This window comes from Panthera tigris, chromosome E2, assembly GCF_018350195.1.
Source record: "Panthera tigris isolate Pti1 chromosome E2, P.tigris_Pti1_mat1.1, whole genome shotgun sequence".
NCBI lineage: Eukaryota > Metazoa > Chordata > Mammalia > Carnivora > Felidae > Panthera > Panthera tigris.
In genome coordinates, this window is record NC_056674.1 from 32570047 (window position 1) to 32576046 (window position 6000).

The following is a 6000-nucleotide window of genomic DNA, read 5'->3' on the forward strand; positions in this document are numbered from 1 at the left end:
TATGATCTGTCACCTTTGTGTCATCAGAGGATTGAAAGAGAATTGAAAAGTGGATAGTTGGGGTCACTCTGAGATCCAGCATTATTTAACGCTGTGACCAGCATTAGTGGTATGCTGGTGGGTGCCCATTCCACTCTTTGGTGAATTAATCCGTATTCGTGTGGAGGGTGACTATTACTTACGAGACCACGAGAGACTGACATCTTCTCTCGTTGCCTGGGACCATCTCCAAACGCCAACGTAGCTTTATTTAAGACATTAGAGAGTGGCCTAGAACATTGATGCCAACCGTGATAATGGTGACGAGTCTAGAGCAATAGTCCTCAACCTCTGTGGTTCATTAACTAAGCTAGAAAGGTCTTTTGCTGTGTTTCAGTTTTTTATACCAAAACCTGGGCTATGTACCCCAGGCCACTAAAATCCCAAACATCGGCAGTCGCTGATTTTGTTGACGGATCTGCCTCTCGGGTAGGGTTAAGCGAGGATGGTTTGTCTCTGATCCGTGCGGTAGGAGAAGGGGCAGCTCGACTGGAGCTCAAGGATCCACTTCCAAGGAGGGTCTGGGGCTCTGCCCCCTGCAGAGGTTTCTACTGTCTCCAAGGGATGCTTGAGGTGCCTCACTTCATGGCAGCTAGGTTCCAAGAGCAAGTAATCCACGAGGTCTGGGTGGAAGTCACAAGGTCTCACAACCACCTCAGGATGGTCACGAGCATCAGGCAGTTACCACGTGAACATTAGCGTTGTGCCTGGTCCCTGGTGATCATTAGCTAAAACGCCCACCACAACTCCTCTTCCCCCACTACCCTCCAGCTTCCCTGGCCTCCCCACGCGGCCTGAAATCACTGTGGTGTCCCCACCCCCAGCAGCCCTGCCTGCGTCGACCGTTATCCCCGGTCCGTGTCGGAACTCACTCGTGTCCCTCTTACCTAGAGCAAAGACATGGGGTCATTCAGCCGGGTGTCCATTTAGGGAGAAACCTCACCAAGTAGATTTTATGAATTGTGCACACTTCCCCTTATCAAGATTAATGGCACCATTGCCCACGGTCGGTCCTTCTGTGGTCACAGCTAATGACTTCAACCCTCAACACGTTTCCTCTGCATTTGCCTCAGAAAATCATTCTGAACAGCAAGACTGCTTTAATAGCCACTTGGTACTAATGATGCCTTTTAAGTGCATAAAGAGAATCTCTAAGTACCAAAAGGGAGGCCCATTGACTGGTGACTACAGCTATTGACATTGACATTCGAGGCAAGGTCAGAAAGCTGCCGACCACGGGGGGATGTTACTGCGGGCCTGACAGTGGGGATTTTTTTAGTACATTGGAAAATTCCTCATCATGCCCGATCGCTCCTCAAACGCACACGCTACCAGCACCATTAACTGAGGCCTGTTACGTACACGTCGGAGCTTTCCAGCCTCTGCTACTTTTCATTTCGCCTTCGAGATCCAGGCCGTTTTCGAACTTGTATCGTGTTCCATTGATACTTCTCTTTAAGTAGACTCGCTGTCGTGTTTTTAAGTAAATGTTTTTGAAAGGAAGCCTCAGATTGCTATCGGCTCGTTATTTCTACCCTTCCCTTACTGTGAGGTCACTGTGACACGCTCAGCTGTTCAGGAGGCAGCTTGGTGGGGCGACTGAGAATGTGGAAACAGGCCGAGCAAACTGAGTTCACGGGGTGGCCCCACGGCTTGGTACCCGGGTGATGGTACCCAAGTGCCTTAAGCTCTCTGAGCCTCGGCGTTTTTGTAAATAAAATGCGGTCAAGCTAGAACTTGGGGCGCCTGGGGGGCTCAGTCGGTTAAGCGTCTGACTCTCCATCTCAGCTCGGGTCTTGATCTCAGGGTCGTGAGTTCAAACCCCGACTCGGGTTCCACCCTGAGCACGACGCCTGCTTTAGCAACAACCACAACAAGAACTTGGGTCAGGGGGTGTCGGTGAGGACTCACTCCGTTGATGAACGTTAACGATTTAGCTCAGAAGCTGCTGCACGCGCTCCATAAATGTTGGCTATTCCTGTGTTAACGCGTTCCAGGGCGGGTGACCTTCCTGGGGAGTGTCACAGAGCCTCAGCTTGCCAGTCGTGTCCGCGCAGAGATCGTGACGCAGACTACAGTCCCAGGCGTCCGCTGCGAGGTCCCAATTCTGTCAGCAGAGAGCCGCTCCGGAAGACGGAATTCTGGCGTGCGGGGTGGCTCTGTGACCAAAGCTTTGTTTGGCTACCCCACTTTTCTTGTCCTTGGAAACCGACCTCCTCCCTCACCTCAGCGTGTGCTCCTTTTCATTACCGGCTGTTGTCCCCACGCCAGGCTCCCATCTCTGGGACAGAAAGATCCAGTATGTGGCACCTGCCGTCTTGTCTGGGCCTTGGCCATTCATCTCCTTATTTCGCGGAAGGCCTCCGGTTCTGCAATGCATTGGTTCTTGGTCTCGCTTTCTGCTAACTTTTTTGGTGCTGGTCTCTTAGTGCTCAACATCGGTGGGCTTTCCTTAATGGGCAGCGTGCTGGGCATTGAACACAGGGGGCCGAAGGGAGTCTGGCGTTTTTACATTTGTTAGGAACTGATTTCCCAGACACACATTCAAACTGAAGCACAGATACTTCACATCCGGGGTGGGGGCAGCGGCCCTTTGACTGTGGGCAGAGGAGGCAGCGCGGGGTGGGTGGGGAAGGAAGCTCCTTGCATGGTTCCCCACGCACTCTCCACGGCTCGTCCTCAGCTCCTGTTCAGCCCCCTCCCATAACTGTGACATTTGACATATGACACCCATGAGTTTCACTTGACCCCTTTGTCGGGTGCCATTAAATGGCCCGAAGTTAAAATGTTAATTATCATTAATCATTTTTTATGAAATGGCTTTGCCAAGCCATAAATTCAGCCGAGAGAGGCCTCTCATGAAGCTGCCAATTCATGGAGTACTGACCGGCAGAGAAGGCACCCGCCTACGGGGATGTTTCTAGAGGTGTAAGTTACAAGAGAAAGCTGAATGCCTGCAGGTAGGATGTGGTGACAGCGACCAGGCACTGAAAAGAAAGAGACGGCAGAATGAAATCGACCTGGGAGGAGACACCGAAAGTGGCCGCAGCTGGGAACAGGCAGTTTTGTCCACCGTGCTCTCTGCCCCAAGCTCAGTGACTGGTTCGAGGTAGACGTCCCAGAAAACCCAATGTGGAAAAGTGAATGAATGAGAACGGAGAGAGGAAGGTCAGAAAAGGAAGAGAGGAAAGGATCCAGGGAAGGGAATGTTTTGCAGAAAGTTGGACAATAAACCAAAGCCATATGAAGAAAAATGAGCCCCAGATTCTGCCCTGGATTCAAGATCCTGGGCACCTGAGTGTTTATGGATAGGCTTATTTATTTTTGGTTATATATGCTGAAGTGTGATTTATCTGCCTTATTCCTATTTAAGAAAAACCTGCCCATGGTTAACAATGCTGTGCCGTGCACTTGAAAGTTTGTTGGGAGAATAGATCTCACGTGAAGGGTTCTTACCACAAAAACAAAAAAGAAACAAGCCAACGAAAAAAGGGACACAAGAAAACTTTGGGAGGTGATGGGTATGTCTATTACCTTGAACGTGATTATGGTTTCACTCCTGCACATATATGTCTAAACTCGTCAAGTTGTATCCATTAACTATGTGCAGTTTTTGTATATCAATTATGTCTCAATAAAGCCGTTAAAAATAATCTCGTTGAGGGTGCCCGAGTGGCTCAGTCAGTTAAGCGTCCGACTTCATCTCACGTTATGATCTTGCGGCCTGTGAGTTCGAGCCCCACGTTAGGTTCTGTGCTGACAGCTCAGAGCCTGGAGCCTGCTTTGGATTCTGTCTCCCTCTCTCTCTCTCTGCCCCTTCTCCACTCACACTCTGTCTCTCTCTCTCTCAAAATTAAATAAACATTAAAAAAATTAAAAGGTGCATATTACCATTGGTAAATTTTTTCAGAGGTGCACCCCAAATACAGGTGCATTTGTTTGTTCCTAAATTACATGTACATACTATGATAGGAGTGTATACGATGTGAATATATAAAAAATATTTATTTCAAAAAGATAGAAAGTAAGCAGAAACTCTAACATGTGCATCTGGTATCCCAGAGGATCATATCCAACTGCCCCCCGCCCCCGCCTCGGAAAGCACTGGGTACTTTTTGGAGAAAGCCAGCTCTAGAATCAACATGGGGCGCCCCACTCTGCCCCCCCTCTGCCCCGGGGGCCGCCAAGTTCCAAGAGCTGGAAATAAGAACTCCAGGGTCAAATCCGACATCCGTGGAACACTGCACAGCATTGTGAAGGTATCGATGTACAACCTCCTGGCATCGTTTTTCTAGCACCTGCCGCTTCCTGGCTAAAGTCTTCGCATCTCCAGAGCTGCACTGCGGTCTTGGCTTTAAACTCAAACAGCAGTGGTTTTACTTTTCGGGTTTAATCTAATCAGACAGATGGGGATCACAGTATGGATGAGCATCCAGAGTATATTTACCTCAACCCCACCCTGAAATGACCATGGCTCTCACCTTCCTGACAGATGCCAGGTCCCTGTTAATTTCAGACCATCAGAGGGGCACCGACAACTTCGCCATTCATCACTAGTCAATCATTCGCCATTACTACATGGATACGCACAGAAAAGTTACTAGATGAAGTCGATTTGGACCCGCCTCTGTTGGCACCTCTCTGGACTTAATGTTGTGTGGTTTCATTTTTCCCTGGGATTCTGGTACCCACATTAGAGATGATGACAAAGGCTTGGCCACTTTGCCCCAGTTTGGGATAACTCTAACGGTCCATCCCAGCTCCGCATGGAATCCACTGAGGTCTTTTCCAACCACATCACAATCCAACTTCTCCCTCTGCCCAGTCCTGCTTCCTTCACTTCCCACCTGTCAAGAACACTCCCCAGTCAACCTCAGAGTCTCAGAGTCTGCTTCTCGGGGAACTCACCCTAAACGTTCACTCTTTTTTACGGGCCAGGAAACCGAGACCCAAGGAAGGGAAGTGATTTACTCAAGGCCCCACGGGTGGTGGAATCAAGAGTTAGGACTGGAACTCAGCTTTCTTGACTCATGACCTTCTACAAGAATGGAGAGTGATTGTTTTTTTTGGCTGGTGCCTGGCAGGACTCTACCTGAAGCCGTAAGGGATCCAGAAAAGCACCCACGGTCACTCACATAGAATCCTAAGTCCTTCTTAGATAGGATTTGCTCTCATTCCATCTTTCTTGGAAAACCTAATTGCACAAGTGATACGTGAATGCACTCTTCTTTTTTAAAAAGTAAAAACACTTGAATTAACACTAAAATCGTGATGTGGGTTTGCGTAAAGCTAGTTCCCAGCACAGATGAACACTAAAATCTCAGTGGCTTAACAGAGTAGCAATCTATTTCTTGCTTTCATGAAATCCAATCCGGTGTTCCTGACCTGCGAGCAGTTGTCTCCCAGGCAGAGAGGTCCAGGAACTTAGCTTCCTCATCTGTGGCTCCGCCATCTTGAAATGTAGCTTCCAGGTTGGAGAGGAAGGAAAAGGCAGGAAGGGTTGCCTGTTGGAAGGTGGTAACGCCTTCTTCACCCCCTTTCCGCTGGCCAGATTTTAATCACACGGCCACACTTAACTGCAAGGAAAATGCTGTGTAGCTGGGTTATCAGAAAGGAGAGGAATAGGTTTGACCATGAGTCAGCCAGTCTTTGCCACAGTCCCCTTTGACCACATGCCCCACTCCTCAAAAAATCCTGGTCTCTTCTTCCCCAGAGGTAGGCACTTCTGTCAGTTTGATGTGATACCTTCTAAGCCTTTCTTTGCATGACATAAATATGTATAAGTCCATGCAGACCTACGGAGGTACCGTTGGTGTTTGCGTGTTTCTTTCATAAATGGTATCAACCTTATGATTGAGCTGCACCCAGTCATGAGTAGAAATATAGCCCATTCTTCTTAATTGCTCACCAGTGATCCAAAAGGTGAATTTCTCAAGGTGCATTTAGCCCATCTTCCAGCTG